General features: G+C 42.5%; 1 protein-coding gene across 5 annotated transcripts in view; it reads left to right on the forward strand.

Annotated features, from left to right (window-relative positions):
* Positions 1-8,636: 8,636 nt before the first annotated feature.
* The window catches only part of CYSLTR2 (cysteinyl leukotriene receptor 2), a 33,246-nt gene continuing 23,561 nt past the window's right edge, over positions 8,637-18,321 (forward strand). For 3 of the 5 annotated variants that reach the window (XM_072850223.1, XM_072850225.1, XM_072850226.1), the window contains exon 1: positions 8,644-8,676. The gene's annotated coding sequence lies outside the window, so the exon portion shown is untranslated. Of the gene's footprint in view, positions 8,677-18,321 lie in introns of all 5 variants that reach the window. The other 2 variants (XM_072850222.1, XM_072850224.1) reach the window with 2 other exon arrangements.

Below are 18,321 nucleotides of genomic sequence, written 5' to 3' on the forward strand. Positions count from 1 at the left end.
CACCTGCAAGTCAAACAGCAGCAGCTATAACCATGCTTGCAAGGCATACTATTACTGTGAGCAATTTCACTGATAGACCCTTTGCCTGCCAGAGATGCATCTATTAAACTGTATGATGTGCCATAATGTAGGAAAAATATGGGTCATTGGAAACTATTACTTGATATTGTTTCCATATGTTTCTCCAAAGGAAGAGATACTGCAATGTGTGAAAATATGATTAGGAACAAATGCTGACTAGTTGCAGGCAAGAGTGGTCACAGGGGAAAGATTTATTTTGGCTGCTGCTGAGAGCTTTCCTCTTTAAATTTTTAATTGGTCCTAAAAATCAGACCAGATACATTTGCTTTGTGAAGAAAAGGTTTTGAACTGGTGATGATTCTCAGAAGCTCTGAAACCAATACCTGGTTTGAATTTAGCAACATATGGTGTAAGAACATGGAGATAATTTTTACTGTTAAAGTCCTCCAGATAATCCAAGAGAGATAATGGTTTCTTCCTGCAAGACCATGAACCAACATAAAGAAAAATAAGACCATGGCCGTAATAGCCTTTCTGGCTTTCCTGGATTTTAGGCCATGATGTGTGAGTGATAAAGCTGTTTATGCTGGTGAAGAAACAGGCAGGGAAGCATGGAAAGGCACATCTCATGGGATCACACATCTAAGCAGCTGTGGCACCTAGGAGAAAAGAGGGAAGCTCATCACATCCTTGCAGTCAGGAGCAGTCCTGTCAACAGCAACCAGTTCCTGCCCCTTGGGCTCTGCACCCACACTCTACCTTTGCTCTCAGCAGGTTGTACAGGAACAATCAAACCCTTATTTTCATTTAGGTATACGCTTTTCCTATACTGACTTTTTAAGCTAAACCTTTTGGGTGGTATCCTTCTGATCAAATTAGACAGTGTGATGTCAATGTCTATGTCTAAGCTAGTTATGATAGAGAGGGACAGCAGTGTTGGGGCATGATTCCTCTTTAAATGTCTAAAATGTCAGATACGCTCCCTTAGGCATGCCTGCTTACCGCCTTTTACTAATAAGAACGCACGTTACGTAAGTAAAACTACACAGATTGTAAGTTATGTACAATTTGGCACTAGCAGGATATCTATTTCAGTAATAGTGCCACCTTACTACCAAATTATAATTTTTAAATATTACTATAATAATGTCTTACATTTTTCTTGGAATTCACAGCAAGATACTGTTTAGATAGGAGTTACCACTTAGAATTAAAAGGCACACTGAACGTTTCCTGTGACCTTAGCCAATGCTATATATAAATGGAATCAGCTCATGGATGTAATAAGATACTAATTCTGAAATGACTGAAAACATGAGAGCAGTGCCCACACTTAGAGGTATTGCAGAGGAAGAAATTACTGAGTTGGGGCAAAATGGTTTCAAAGTTTGACTTCTGGCCACAAACTACTCAGTAATTATACTGGGGAGACAAATTTTGACAGACCATGGGTGGATGTGGATTTGGAAAATAAGTAAAGGAAAAAGGCAGCCTTAATTTTACTAAAGCTTCAAGTGTATAATCGATTCTAGATCGTATTCTAGATTGCCTGTAATTAATTACCTGTAGTTTGCAAAAGAGGCACAGTAGTGGTGGCGGAGAATGTAATTTGATAATTCCCTTTGTGTTCCTGAAAGACACAAGAGAGAGCATAAAACAGGTAGGTTGCATGACACTGTGCATGTCGTGTTTGCTTTGTGAAACACGGCACTGTTTGCTATACTAATCTCTGGGTATTGTCAGGTGTCAATAGCCGTAACTTGTAACTGTGTTCACTTGTATATGATGGGAGGTGTTGGAAATGGGAGCAAAAGCATATTTCCTAAAGTATCTTTTATTCCTGTGAAGCTTCACCAAAATAGCTTAGTATAACATGGCTGTTTTCCTAAAATAACATTAGTAACTCAAAGTTTTAACTCAAATGTTCATACTCAAGTGTGTAAATCATTGCAGCAGCTAATTCCCTTAGTAGAGAGGGCTGTAGGAAGAATGATGCTGTGTGCGATTCATGCCAAAGACAGTGATACTTACATAATGATACTCTGCAAAGAATGTTTCCATATATAATTGTGCGAGTTCCAGATATGCTGTGCTGTGGCTTTTCCACTCAGAGCTGCAGGAAAAGGGGAAGATGAGAAATGGTACCTCATCGGCAGCTCTGGCCAAAGGCATTTTGGTGTGAGGTGCTGCTGCAGGCTGAACTTTTCTGTGGCTCCTGCGAAAGCTCCCTTTGAAGCTGCTCAGTGTCACCTTTTAGAGATGTACTCTACATCCTCTCCAGAAACACCCTATACTTGAATTAGGGGGGTTGTCTGTAACCTCTTTTTTGGCCATACACAGGGAGTATCTGGGTTGCCTTTAACAGAGGTGCAGAACAGGGGGTAAGGAGGCTGTTGAAGCCACTTCCTCTCACACAACTGTCATGGTTTAGCCCCAGCTGGCAACTAAGCACCACACAGCCGCTCTCTCACTCCCCCCCGGTGGGATGGGGGAGAGAATCAGAAGAGCAAAAGTAAGAAAACTCGTGGGTTGAGATAAGAACAGTTTAATAATTGGAACAAAATAATAATAATAATAATAATAATGAATTATAATGAGAAGGAATACAATGACAGAGAGAAAGAGGAACAAAACCCAAGGGAGGGAAAAAAAAAGGGAGAAAAAAAAATTAATAAAATAAAATAAAATAAAATTATACAACCGCTCACCACCCGCTGACCGACGCCCAGCCAGTCCCCGAGCAGCGATCGCAAACCCCCAGCCAACTCCCCCAGTTTATATACTGGGCATGACATCATATGGTATGGAATAGCCCTTTGGTCAGTTTGGATCAACTATCCTGGCTGTGCCCCCTCCCATTTCTTGGGCACCTGGCAGAGCATGGGAAGCTGGGGAAAAAAAAAAAAAGGTCCTTGACCAATGTAAATACCGCTTAGCGACAGCCAAAACATCAGCGTGTTATCAATATCATTCTCATACTAAAATCCAAAGCACCGCACTATACCAGCTACTAGGAAGAAAATTAACTCTATCCCAGCCGAAACCAGGACAACAACCTAAAGGAAAACCAGAACCCAGACATGGCAGAGATATTGTTATTTCCCCGAAAAAATCCTGTTCACTTCAGGTATGTTTTGATTACCTAATGCTCCTCCTAAATATACTGTGTATTGTAATATACTTGTGTGTATATATATATAAGCATAGTGTGTTTTAAATAAGAGATTGCATGATCTAAAACCTAACTCACATGTTCACTGGATATTTCTGAAGGTGAAAGAAATCATGTATCCAACCAAAACTGAAAATGGGAACTGGAAGGTAACAAAAAGAAAAAAGGCAAAGTACTATTACTGGTCTTTGATTACAATTTTGGCCAAGAGGCTGAGACTGATGTATTTAATTATTTTTGCTCCAAAGAATTTCTGCCTTAATCTGCACACAGAGGAAGAATGCTGATTGTTCAAGAATTGCTCCTCAGCAGTTTGTTTTATCCTGCTTTAGTCTTCAGCCTTTGGCCTGGTTTACTGGCACTGAAATTAGGGCACAGTTGTCCAGGGCTCCCTCTGGAGTCAGTGGAGAGACATTATCTCTTCCTCAGGGTTTTTCAGTTAATTGTAAAGTCTGAGTTACTTTCTCGAAATTTTTCTTTCTCTCCTTTCTGCAGCAGGGAGCCTAAGGTCAAGAAGTGCCTGTATCACACGCCCTAAGTGAGTATTTAAAGTTAGGTGAGATAAAGCTGGTCCATAAGCCTTGTTTACAACACCTTGTTCTGCTCCTCTTCTCAAAACAATGCTTAATTTCCCTATGTGATTTGCCATGAAACATATTACTTCAGTGTCTGAATGCTTCACAAATTATACATTTTTTTTCAAGATCCTCTAAAATGAGGGGAGAACACAACTCCAATTTGTCTGTTGAGAGCTGAGACCCTGCGTAACATTAAAAAAAAATCTGCTAATTTTGATTTTGGTGTACTTTGCATTATATATGGATTAAGAGGGAGCTCTCATTGCCTTTGGCTGTAGCTCTGTGTGGATTTCAGGACAAGCTCAGAAAAATGCATTTCATGAGCCTCCGTGAGGGGTCCAGTGTAGGCAACCACTCCAGGACCTCACAGTACGCTCTCTCCTGGAAAGGGCAGAGTTTCCTTCTCCACAGCAGCATTCAGTCAGCTGAACTGCACAGCTGTCTTCTCCTTCCCTTGCCTCATTCATCAGTCCGGCTTACAATTTCTATTAGTCCAGGTGCTCCTGCTCCAGATCTCCCTTCCTCTTGGCTGCCTTCACTTCCCCAACTACCTCAGTCTGGGCTTTCATTCCCCCGAGCCACATCAGGGACCTTCCCTTGCTCAGCTACCTCAGTCCAGTGGAAGGGTCTCCCAGGAGTGGCTCTTTACAGGAATCTTCTTAAGGAAGATGTCTTGGCAGTGAGTAAGCATCTTGGCTCCTGTTTGAAGCTACATCTGAAAGGTAGCACATCCAGCAGTGTATAGGTCAGCTCCAGCACTGTGGGACTCTGGTTCAGATAAATTACCTTCCACTTGCAGTAGTTTTTCTTGTAGCATTTTGGCTTTGCTTGTAGGTTTCTTATCCAAAGAAAAGCCTGACTTCATTAAAATATTGGCCCTATATGGGCTTTGTGTCATGCCGTGAGTGCTATTACTTACACTTACCACAGGGAAAAAAGCATGTCAGCCTTCAAAGTTCAGAGGTAGAATCAAACACGACTGCCAACTTTCCTACATTTCAGGTTTTCTATATCAACATCTTGACTCAAATCTGAATATTTTGAAAATTCAGAGGCCAGAAAGTATGGAGTGCACTTCTGGATTTTAATTTAATCCCACTGCTCTTGGAATCAAACACACAGATTTCCATCTGATTAGACTGAGTTTGGGCATAACCCCAATAAACACTGGTTATTTTATTTTAGCTAGGAATGATTTGGATCACTCACCCTAAGAATGCAACGCTGAAGTCATAAGCTTAGTTAAACAGAAATCAAGAGGTAGAGTTAATGTTTATAATTGCTAAAATTAAAAAAAAAAATCACAAAGAACATCTTTGTATTAGCTTATTATGTTTTTCATGCTCACAACCTGCTTTTCTGGCCAGAAGAAGAGAAACAGCAGATATAGAGACAATGAACTTGGGGGGCATTTCCAAAAGCATTCCTCAGTCATTGCCTTCTAAAGCCCAAATCATCTAATTTACAGTACGTTTTGTTTCCGTGTCCCACTGGTCTAGCATCAGTTCATTTATATCTATGTCATTATAGCATTGTTATACCAAGATTTTGAAAGCTCCTGGTGACCTTACGCTTATCTCATCAGATTGCTGGTGCAGCAGCCACCCCAAGTCTCAAACACCTTATCACAGCCTCTGTATCACTCAGCATCAAACATTGTGCTCTCTCTCTAAATCCGTCCACACTGAGAAGTCAATACATCATGAAACTTTCTTGCCTGTCATCCGACAGAAGCCTTCCTCTGTTTCAAAGATAGATTGTTAATACTTCCCTTACAACTGAAATAAGCTCTCAGCCACGCTGGCCTCTCGAGCTGCACTGCTTGCACCGCAGCAATGACCAACTGACATGGTCAGCAGCATGCAGGTCAAAACCACACCCTTATCAAGTCAGGAATTTGGCAACCACAGAGGCAGATGCATCTTTCATACTCAGCTTCTCCCATATTGCTGGTAAAACTGACCCTGGTGTTTTTACTAGTTAACTCTATGATATGACATATGAAATGACCTTGTTCAAGGCTTCTGCCAGGAGTTTTGCTGGCTCCCCCCATGAATGAATAAGGCATGCAAATCATACATAAGCCTTGTGTCAAACAGGCTTGTGAAAGCTCTCCCTGTTTAGGACCATCTTGTTTGGATGTTCTCTACTGGAACCATAGATTATAAAACATTCATGTCTTATGTTTTCTCTTTCCATTTTTGAGTTAATTTTGGTGCAACAAATACTCTCAGAGCAACATGGATATTCAGGCAGGTTTTATGCTCAAAAATCATGGCCTGTCTAGTCCTGTGGAAACATGCTAGAGAACTTCTACCAAAGGTATGAAATCTGTTGACTCAAGCACACAAAAGAAAAAGAATCAAACCAAGAGTCACTTGAACCCAAGCAGATATCAGACGGAGTTTAAACCTTAGCAAAGATCCTTTCCTGAGAGATGGCATCTGCTGAAGTCTCATGCCCTTGAGTAGTCCTTTACAGTGGAAGGACAGGATAGTTCTTTACTGAAGGTGAGCTAAGAAGAGCAGTCAGTTCTTCTGTCTTTAACAAAATGGCTCATGAAGGAGAAGAGAGGATTGCAAAATTAGGGATGTGCATGTAGAAACACAGCTCAGGTAGATACTTCCAAGAAACGGCAGTCGCAGATGGGAATTCCCAGCTACTAGGTTATCCCGGATAGCTGATCCTCTGGTTCCTGATGATCAGGCTAGTTTGAGCTGTGCTATGGCTCACCTGGCCCAATATTTCTCCTGTATTGCTCTGTTAGCAGACAGGACAAGCTGCAGCTGCTGTATCTCCGTGTTAGACTAATGCCATGCAGCATCTCCCTCCTAAGTAATGGGGAGACACTCCACGTGTCCAATATGCACCTAAGTGGAGACTGTCATGTCGAAATACAAGGTTTCATGATGTCCAAAATGTTCATGAATCCCAGACTGCGATAAGGGTGTCACGAAGAGTTACTTCTCAACATGCCAGCAAGACCAGTGCAGTTCTCCCACCTTTGCTCTCCCATCTGGAAATGGTTCCTCACCTGTCCTAAATAGCTTATTGCATGTGGCAAAGGAAGAAAAAATCCATTGTTTTCCCCCTCCGAAGCCTGCCCAGCAGCACACCCCGCCATTATTCGGGGCACTTCTGTCAGCCACGCGCAATGCCTTGCTGTGGCCCTCGCCGACAGGGAAAGGGTGAGCAGCAGCTGCCTAAGTCAGCCCTAAGAATCCCCACGTCATGGGGGGTACTTCATTCAGGGACTAAATCATATGAAAAATATGAATAAAACAGGATAAACCCACTTTTAAGTATTTTTAGTATCACCGAGGCTTGGAAAAGTGGAGAACACTCTGTGTTGAAATGTGTCCTTGTAATTCATAAAAATCTTGTGGATGAGAAATGCCCTTTTACACTTTGTAAACTAGGCTGAGCTGCTTTTTAGCTCCACTTAACTTTTGTTTGGTGCATGCTTTATGCCTCTTCTAGATGGCGCCAGTGTCTCATTACTGAGACGACTCCTTTATCTTCATGGATCTTATTTTCGCAATTTTATTTTAATGACTGCTTGTGTAAACCACTGAAATAGTTATTTGTAAAGACCCAGCTTTGCATTCCTTTCTGCTAACTTTTGCCAACTGCTATTATTTTTCACACAGTCTTGACTTTATGGTACGGGATGCTTTTTACAGATGTTCCTTTTTTTAGTATTTCTTTCACACCTGTTTTATGCTTTATTATTGTTATATGGAACATGCCAGTTTACATGAAATATGAAAGAAGATTAATGATATTACTCTAATTTTTCTGTACTCCTGGGCCCTCAAGGAGAGCAGCCCCGTAGTAACAGGCACTCTCTAAGAGCAGAATGGAGCCTGTGTGTACCGAGGCATCCCAGTTCATGTGTAAGGAAGAAATCAGGGATGCTGCTTGGTTAACCTCTCTACAAAAAAGGTTTTGTGATGGCCTTTCACAGGTAGCTGGTGCAGTCCAGTTTGTCTTCTAGTCATGGTAGTTTTAAAATTCTTTACTGCCTAATGTCAGTTGGTTCTTCCTGCAGGACGGATGTCTCTGGTTACGAAGAAATGAGTTTTCGCATACTCCAGCTGTTTAAAAAGGAGTTGATGGCTTTTACTTTCAGATGCATCATGCAAAGACCCAAGAAAAGGAGCTGGTAGCTGAAAAGAACTATTTTTTAATAATGTTTTTTATTACAAGGGTGATGTTGCTTTGTGAAGTCTGGACCAACTTTTCTATTGGTCTACCCACCCTGGCTAGCAAATTTTTTATTATATTGCTCTGCTAGTCAAAATCCTTATCTGTCACAAGGTTTTCTACAGCATGTGTCATTCAAAAACCCAAGTGCCCTCAGTAGAACTGGGATTTTCTGGCCTTTCAAGTGGGAGTGCTAAAAGAAGAAGGAGGATTTTGCAGCATACCTGAAGGTTAATCACAGTTCGTATCATTGTGATTTCCTTCAAGATCTCATTCCCCATTGGCAACCTTGAACTGAAAACATCTGTCTGTGACTCACTGTTTTGATTCTGAGATTTGTTTCAGCAGCAAGCAGCTGCCTGGGTGTCTGTCCTGGTTTTGGCTGGGATAGAGTTCATTTTCTTCCTGGTAGCTGGTATAGTGCTGTGTTTTGGATTTAGTATGAGAATAATGTGATAACACACTGATGTTTTAGTTGTTGCTAAGTAATGTTTACACTACTCCAGGACTTTGCAGTTTGCTGTGCTCTGCCAGGCACACAAGAAGCTGGGAGGGGACACAGCCAGGACAGCTGACCCAAACTGGCCAAAGGGCTATTCCATACCATATGACGTCATGCTCAGCATATAAAATGGGGGGGAGTTGGCCCAGGGGCAGCCATTACTGCTTGGGGACGGGCTGGGCATCAGTCAGCGAGCGGTGAGCAATTGCATTGTACCTCACTTGTCTTGTACATTCTATTATTATTATTTTCTCTTCCTCTGCTGTCCTATTAAACTGTCTTTATCTCAACCCACGGGTTTTACTTTTTTTTCCAATTCTTTCCCCGATCCCACCGGGGGTGGGGAGGGTGAGCTAGTGGCTGTGTGGTGCTTAGTTGCTGACTGGGATTAAACCACGACAGTTGTGCAGGGAGGAGGTGACATGGCTGCACCGGGTGTCAGTGCCCTGGTCCTGATGCTTTTCTGCCCAGCTTCTAGGACAGGTGTTGCTCTGCACCTTCAATACCTCAATACCTCAGCCTTGGTAATGCTGAGGGCCTGCTATTTGCAGCCCTGCAGCCTGCCTTTTACTCACAGCTCTGCAACCTCTCACTGAAGCTGTTGTGGCAGCATATTTCAGAGCTTCTAAAGCAGTGGTTTTCCCTTGTTGGTCTCATGCTCCTGTCATTTTTCATTCTCTTTTCATGGCTTTGTACCTGCAAACCCAGGTATTTTTATGATGGGTTTTTGCAGGAAACAACTACCACTGGCATGAGACCAACACCTTATTTCCCCTCTTTCTTACCTCTCATTTCATAGATTTTTAGTTTACATTAGAGAAAACCAAAATATAGTTTGTAATAAAGTAGATAGAAGTAATTTAAATACTCAATAAATATTGTCCAATAATATACATGCACAGAAACTTAACAACCAGTAAATGTGCAGTGCTTGCACCTAATGGGCATATGCCCATCAGCACTAAGGGCATCGTGAATGGGAACAAGTAGTAGGGTGTTCAAGTGAGTTCCAACTCAGTGTGTGTAGCTGTTGGGAAATAACACAATCATCATTGCTGCCACCCACTGTGCTAGACAGGAGACCCAGAGGAGGATGCTCATCTAGGTCCCCATCACTGCTTTTCCCAGCCGGTCACTTGGAGAGTTTTCACTTTCCCCCTCTCTCTCCCATGGGTTTTTTTTTTTGTTTCTTCCTAAAGTAACTTTCAGCATTAGAGACGATGTAAGCCATCAGCTACAGACCCTGCAAATAAAACTGCACATGCATCTCTCTGGACATGGGGAAAATTCAGTCTTCTGCCATCCTGCAGTGGCACTGTGGTGTCCTTAAAAATAGCCGACACGCTTCAATCATATGACTTAACAAGACTCTGCGGTCTCTCTTTTGATATATATTATATATAGAGAGAATACATGTGTATAGAAAAGGAAGTTTTGAGTTCAGACTGAAAATGGCTTAATTGAGGGATTTTATTCCTGAAGCCGCTTCAGTAAACAAAAGTAAGCAAAGTGTCATATGAACCGCTATACAGGTAACAACTTGCTTTCTTCCTTTAACTGGCTGGGACTTTAGCACACTCTGTACATATAAATGGAGATCAAAGAATGCTCACACCCACAGCTCACACAGAATTCAATAGATTACTGGAAAGGTTAAAAAACCCTTAATCAAATAGCAAATGGGAAAATTATATGACAAATAGGCATCCAAAGAACTCATTAAGAGATAGTGCAAGAATCAGCATGCCTGAAATTCTACTCTCCCTATTCACACAAGACCAATTCACTTTGCAAGCTGATTGACACCTCTTGGAGAAGTAATTCCAAGTCCGTTTTAAGGTATTTTAAGTATTTTTATAACACAGTGGCACCTTTTTACAAACACACAAGGGAGAAGTCTGACCTTTCCAAAGACGAACTGAAGCTTCACTATGAACAGGTCTAATAGAGGCTTTGCCATTCCGTGGCTTGCATTAGTGAAATCTGTTAAGAAAAGCTATTAAAGCCAGCTACAAGAAGGGGGAGGAGGTTTGTGGCTAATGAATTGTCCAATTTTATATGAGGTATTTAAGCTTGTGGGCACTGTGGCTGCATGTGCAGGCACTCTGGCTGTATTTACACTGGTACCACGCTGCCGGCAGTACCCCAGACCAAACCCTGCGCCATCCCTGCTGTCCCAGTGTCGCTGCACACCAGGATGGCTGAGCTCCCCACTGCTGCTGGCAAGGACAGGCTTTCCAAGGCAGGACTTATCTGGCACATCTGACCTTGCTCAGACCTTGCACCACTCTGCCAGGGCATCTTCTGCCTCGGTGCTGCTTCAGTGCCAAGGGACTCAAATTTACCTCACAACAGGTATGTGCCTGAAGAGATTTTATGCTTGAGTAGCTGCTGTTCACAGCCACAACCTGTCCTGGCTTGAACGTGTGTCATCACCCTCCCCACGTCTTGGCAGGGGCAGCCCAGTTAGACAGGCCTTTGGGGCACAGAGTTTTGCAGCACACGGTCAGATTTGGAGGACACATGGAGATAGAAAACCCAGACAAGAGCAATCTTAACAAGAAACCCTGATTTTGCCCTGGTGATTTCCCCTGGAGTGTGGGTTGGGTGTATGGGTGTCCGACTTCTCCTGCATGTCCCACCTGGGCAAGCGGGGAAGCATGCATCTCTCTTTGGGGAGCCTCGTTGTGTCACGCCAGGGGCACAGTGAGGTCTGTAGCCATCAAAGCTTCTCTTGATATTACCTGTCTCCTGCTGAATTGCCCTAGGCAGGCTCCCCTTGTGCGCTCGGTGTCTGAGGATGCCAGACTGCACGCAGAGGCTTGCGTGGCTTCTGTAGAGCTTTCTCAGGAGACTGCCTGTGGGAGCCCTGGCTTTGCGCACAGCTTCTGCGAGAGCAGAGGTGTTAAGCCTGGCAGCAGAAGCGGAAATAAAATGTGTGTTGCTTGACTTCATCTGCCTTGAATCCTGACTCGTTGCATTAGAGCTCCCAAATCCCACCCTGCTCCTTCCTTGCACCCAAGTATAATTCCCTGAGGACAGTCGTTCCCTGTCTCCCATAGCCTAGGCGAGTGGTCTGTAGTGTCTGTGGGTGCTCCCGAGTTGTACTGCTTTTGTCTGAGGCTCGTAAGCTCCTTCTGTGGAAGAAGGCGTTCAGGCCTTTACTCCATGCCAGAAGTCCATCACCAGAAGAAGCTGGTGATTTGGGCTGTGAAGTCTGCGTTATCTCATGGCTAGCTGCTCTTGTTCTCTCTTCTTCTGTGACAGGAGGAAGCCACCTCACTGAAAACAATGATCTTGTACGCTGAGGCACAATATGAGCTAATGGGAATGGAGTAAGCCCTTCCCAGGACTTCCAAAATAAGTTAGGGATTAGATTTCTACTTGGAAGCCTTACCTACTTTTTGTCAATGGTGTTGGTAGACACTGGACAAGAAGCACACTTGACTTTTAGATATAGCATGGAGAGCTTGGACTCAATTTACTTTCAAACATTGACATTATAAAGTTCTTCAGAAACTGCATGATGGTAACAATCCACTCTTAAAACCGAGAAAGAAAAAGTATACAATGACAACTGGAAAGGTGAGGAAGTCAACATATTTTCTGAGACAAAAACAAAACATGTAATAGCTGCTAGGATATAATGCACTTACTGACCAGGTCAGGAAAATGAGAGTTCTCAGGACTACCTGAGTAATCCAAAATCATTTTAGTCTGTCTGTTCAATTCATCAGAATTAACTGCAGGTATAAATAATTTTCTTTTTAATTTCTGGTTCCTGTAGAGGGTGTTGAAGTACTTCGTAATGCAGTCTCTGCATATGTTTATTTTGCTGGTTCATAAAACTGCAGATATACTAAAATGCATCTCCTGAAATCATAACCCTGCTTCCAGTTCGTTGCTCAAATCAGCATGGAGAGTTGTTTTTCAGATTTTTTTCCTTTGTCTACATGGAGGTATTATTGAACTGGAGACCTGAAATGCAAGGAGCATTGTATTAAGAAGTCCACTGTCCACATTTTTGGCCCTTTAAAATTGAACTGCCACAGTCTAGTTTCTTTGGAGCACTCCAGCTCTGCTGGGCTATTCAGTTCAGGGGGCTGCAGCACTCCTGGGCTCCTTCCGGATACTAATAGAAAGCACTGGCTTGAAGACTGTCCCTTCTGACAGTCAGGGACTTGTCACCTCTCAGATCATCCTTGACATATAATCTCTCATCCACAATAAAACCAGCAAAGCCCATCACTCTTCATTAACACCTGGCAAGGGGAGAGAGCAAACACGTAGCAAACCTTTGCGACACTGTCCTCAAGTCTCGCTGTGATGGCTTGGGAGCTGATGTGCTGGATGCAGCATAACAATTACTTGCAATAGAATTGTACTGGAGGGACTATTTAAGGTGCCATGTAATTTATCCATAGTTAATAACCAGAAACACATACATTAAAAAAAAATACTGCATTTGGGAATCAGTGTGCCTTTGCCTTAACTAACACTTCTGTATTTTGCAGTCTTCCAGGTCTTTTGTAAAGCCCTAGACACTTCAGGTAGGCAGTGCTGTTACTGATACACCAGAGCCGGGGAAGAAAGCGCTCTAAGTGAAAACTTTTCTAGATACTTCCCTAAATAGATATATTTTAGCTATTTCTTGATATTTTCCAGACTTGTTTTCTATACCTTTATGAAGGTGACTGCTTAGTAGAAGTTCCTTCTACCAGCAGACTGGAAAGGCAAACTCTACAAAGTACCTCAAATATTACTTTCTTCTGGCATACGATCATAATGAGACAACAGCCCAAACTTATTTCAAAATTAATAACCTTACCTTTTATTCACTTTAATGATTTTCTCACTAGCAAGGCCATGATATTCATGTGTACCAGAAATGAATGCATCTTGATTCACTTCAAAGAACCTCTGTTACTGCATAGGTAACAGTTGCTTACTGCATAGGTAAGTAATTTTGCCTTAAAAAGAGAACTTTTCCTATTCGGCCATGCATACACTAGACATCTGTAGAGTTTTAGCTTTCTGATTGCTTAGATCAAAGTCATTAAGCTGATTCCTGAAGGCTTTTTGTTGCTTTTGATAATAAGTTGCTAAGGGCAACCAGCCTTCAAACAAAAAACATCCAGGTGGATTTCACTAGATAAAGATTTGGTTTCGCGTAGGTAGCCCAGCTCCTCACAGTCAGATGCACTCTAAAATAACTCAGGCTAGTCCTTCAGCTTCTTTTGGGAGTTTTGCAATAATTTATGTAAGCAAGCCATTTGCATCTTGTAAACTTGGCTGTGTGCACATACCCTGATTAGTGAAATATCACTCCATCACCTGACAGAGGTGCAGTCACAAAGACGAGACACAGAAGTGTCAGTTCAAGCCTTGCTCTGGAGTCAAAATGAATGTTACATAAATAAAATACCTGGTCTTTCAGACTGGAGAGCCAAAGATGGGTGGGTTGTAAGACCAGCCATCACTTTCCTTTGTGCACTTTTTGCTAGTACTTCTGGGATACCTTAACTCACCCCAGCTCCATAGGTTACCTTGGCTCAGGCAAATTATTCTTTAACTAGACTCCAAGCAGCCCCCTATGCCAACAGATAAGTGTTTGTGTAGCACCAGAAACAAAGTGGAAACAGGCACCCTTTATATTAACTGGAATATTGTCTATCGGTATTCTGATATTGTTGTTTTCTCTACTGCAGTGGAATCAAACAAGGTCGTAGCCGTGATGGTGTTCTCTGCACATTCGTTGCACTGAGGGTAAAAGGGAATAGGGACTTACTGGCTAATTCGTTCATCACCAATGATCTGAGATACAATTTAGTAACGCCTTCCACAAAAGCAACTCCTTTGGCAGAGTCTCTCTTCTCCTGGACATCTCCAGATAGATTTTCTCTCTTTTGCCTTTAATGGGAAATGTTTAAACCCCTGTTACTGCTGAATCAGTATGCATGCCCTGCCAAAGTGGCAGTGGTTTTGTAAAATGTCTTTGTAATCTACTCCTTGGGCAAGATATTTGTACTAAAAATAGGAATGCTCGGTTCCTTACAATTAGTGTTGGCGTCTTTGCTCAGTAGGCAATTGTTAGTATATTTTTCAATATCTTTTCCCTGCTTCAGGAGCCACCCTGTTGTGGTTTAAGCCCAGCCGGCAACTAAACACCACACAGCCGCTCACTCACTCCCCCCTGTTGGGATGGGGGAGAGAATCAGAAGAGTAAAAGTGAGAAAACTCGAGGGTTGAGATAAAGACAGTTTAATAGGCAAAGCAAAAGCTGCGCATGCAAGCAAAGCAAAACAAGGAATTCATTCACTGCTTCCCATGGGCAGGCAGGTGTTCAGCCATCTCCAGGCAAGCAGGGCTCCATCGCGCGTAATGGTGACTTGGGAAGACAAACGCCATCACTCTGAATGCCCCCCTTTCTTTCTTCTCCCCCCAGCTTTATACACTGAACATGACGCCATATGGTATGGAATGGCCCTTTGGTCAGTTGGGGTCAGCTGTCCCAGCTGTGTCCCCTCCCAACTTCTTGTGCACCCCCAGCCTCCTCGCTGGTGGGGTGGGGTGAGAAGCAGAAGAGGCCTTGACTCTGTGTAAGCACTGCTCAGCAATAACGAAAACATCCCTGTATTATCAACACTGTTTCCAGCACAAATCCAAAACATAGCCCCATACTAGCTACTATGAAGAAAATTAACTCCATCCCAGCCAAAACCAGCACACACCCTAAATTGTTTTTGTGGCCAAGGAGCCTTTCCCTCAATTCAGATCTGTCTGTTTTCTCATAAACTCATTTTTTATTTACTCAGAAATCTGGTGTTTACCAACCAGATAGTGCTTCGACTCTTGACCTGAATCTTTGAATTACCAGAAAAGAGGAGTCTGCTATAATAGGTTTTAGTCATTCCTATTCTTCAGCTCATTTCCCGGATCTATTGCAATTCCCATGGCTACAGCTATACTATGCTGTATAATAACTGTGCTGAACCATTCTCTCACATTGAACTGAACGGCCCAGGTCCATATTGCAAAGCTTTGACCCCTTCAATCTTTCTGACCCTCTGTCTTTTCCAAACAACCTATTGCAGTGACCCTGGTAACTTCCAAATCATGCATTGAAATTGGGAGAGCACGGGTTTGCACTCCCAGTACCAGATTGTTTTAACCATTTAACACTGTAGACCATCTGGGAACATTTCTGGTGACTAAGAACATCTCTGGGTATGTGTTATTTCACTCTTATAATTGTAGCCTGTATTTCTTAAAATATTTGTTTCATAGACTCTCACTCTTCCCAGGGATCTCTATTTGTCAGATTTTCCAGTGGGGATTTTTGCCGTACATAACACTTAAGGTTTACATATTTTCTACTGTAAATACTACTCTTGTTTACTGCTCATCTCAAATCTTAAATACACAGAGGCACTGGTAATTGCTGTCAGAACCTCCTTGTCCTTGTATTTGAGAAGATCCGAGGGTTGGCTTTCCAGGGGCACAATACGCTGATGACCCTGTTGCCAGTCTTCCCCTGTCTCAGAAGCTGAGGATATTCCTTTGCTCACTGGATTCCCCCAGCGTACCCAGTCCTGTCCAGTTTCCATGCGCCCCTGCTGCCAGCCAGGAGCCAACACCAACGTCCAGCGTGTGGTGGTGGAGTCAACATGAGGGGACGATTTCCTTACCTCTCCAATGACTCTGTCTTTGCTTCTCTCCCCACTGGGCATCACGTTTTGTTGGGACCTCCTTTCTCCTGCTGCACAGCAGCTATCCTTCCCTGCTAGTCTCTGCCTAGCTGCTATTTTCTTGCTTCTGTCTATCTGTTGCAGACTTTCTTTGATACACTTCCCACAACTGCATGAAATTTGCTAACAAAACCATTCTTTCATTTATTTCTTGATTTAAGAGGTCACCAACAACAGTTCACATGCCTTGGGTCTTGTCCTCCTGGGGGCTGAATGTGACCTGTGCAGCAATCAGATGCTCAAACCCAGGACAACCTTCAAAGGACCTGACTCTTCCTCCTTATGAATTAATCTGAGCACCAAAGGCCTCATCCTCTCCCAGGACTATTTTGAATGATAGTATCCAAGGTTTTGCCAAGCCCAGCTTTACCAGTCTAGGGCCCTGGAGAAGAAACTAGCATTTGAAATCTCAATATTCTTTCATAGCTGTGTTAGCAGCAGTCCACCTCTTTCTATTGCTGTTTGCATTTCATTAATACTTTTCCAAACATAAGTGGGCATCATTGCTATGAATAAACCATAATTCCTACAAGAGAATTCCTCATCTCTGTCAGATCAGGTCTTAGTGTTGATCTGTGTACTTTGCTGTTCAGCCTGTCTTTATCTACTGATTAGTGATGCCACTGGAAGAGATCTCTGCCTACCTCCTGTGCCCTTCCAGTTACAGTCTGACAAGCAGTAAACATGTCTGAATTAATAATCTTGTACTATTAAAAAAAAAAAATAAAATCCACCCTTTTCCCTTGATTCCTTTTGCCTCTTGCTGCGCTTCATGAAGACCCCTTGCAGCCTTTCAGAAATCTCTCTTAAAATTTCCTCGTGGCTATCCTCCATTTTCTTCCATGGAGTTTTAACCTCACTTAGGAAGACATTTCATTTCCAGCACAGACCAGGTGTGGCCTGCTAGTGCTTCTATAAAAACAGATTCTCCTGCATCAGACATATCTTTCAGGTTAAAATTAATCCCCTGGTCTTTAAGTTAAAGAATTAAGTCCTTTATTAAGTCCTTAAATAAATCCTTCAGGAGTAACTTAATACTGAAATATTTCTACCTTAAGGTGGAAACCACAAGAAGTTGAATCTTTTTCCAGGGGTGCCCTGTTATTGTTGTATTTCCTTTCCTAATCAGAAGGAAGTAGCTGTCTTCCCCTCAAGTCATATATCCCAGAATTAGGCTGCTTGCATAAGGTTAACCCTCTGGAGGCAGAGAAACGTGCCATAGGGAGGAAAAACTGTAGCAGTGGTCAGTTTGATCATCACTCGTATAAATAGCTGAGCTCATAGCAGTGGCTTGCTTGACAAATGAACCTCAAAATGCGTCTGAATCAGCTTCTAGGAAATACTGGAGACGTGCTGGTACTTATGACCTGTGTTTGGTAGGAAGCTGAGTATCAGGATCTCTTTGGCTGTACTGTCCAAAATGCTCCTGGCACCTTGTGCAAGACCAGAAAGAGGCAGAGCTGTAATTCCAACAATTGCCTGAGAAAATGGAATAAAGGGGAGGCATAAAAATTCCTTGGGAACAGAGGATACCTCTAGAGTAAAGGGAGCACCTACCAGACAGATGAACCTCATTTGAACCATAAGGTAATCATGCTGTTGGCACTTAACTTAAGAAGGTCACAGATCAGTATTTAAATAGAAATGCACGTGGTTTGAGAGGTAGCATCCAGTAGAGGAAAAGTCATGGGAACTCTGTGTTACTGAGTAAATGCAGGACAGAATATTGCAATATTCAAACAGGAAATGTGGAAGAACAGCTGAAGTCTGGAAAATGGGACAGAAAGACTAGGTGGGAAAATTTCAATGAGGATATCAGTATAATAGGTATATTAGAAACCTGATGGGACTCATGATGATATGGAACGCAAAGTATTCTTGAAAGATGAGGAGACCTGCGCTGATGGAGTAACTCTGCTCCATGTTACAGAAAAGTTGAATCATGTTAACTGAGTGTTCACAAAGGAACATGGAATCTTTGTGGACTGAAATCCAGGTTTATGAAGGAAAACTATAGTATTAACATGTAATATTATATGATCATATTATGAGTGTGATTATAGTCGTATTTTCTAGTATATTATTGTTTTTACA

The sequence above is a fragment of the Ciconia boyciana genome, chromosome 1 (assembly GCF_034638445.1).
Source record: "Ciconia boyciana chromosome 1, ASM3463844v1, whole genome shotgun sequence".
In the NCBI taxonomy this organism is placed as follows: domain Eukaryota; kingdom Metazoa; phylum Chordata; class Aves; order Ciconiiformes; family Ciconiidae; genus Ciconia; species Ciconia boyciana.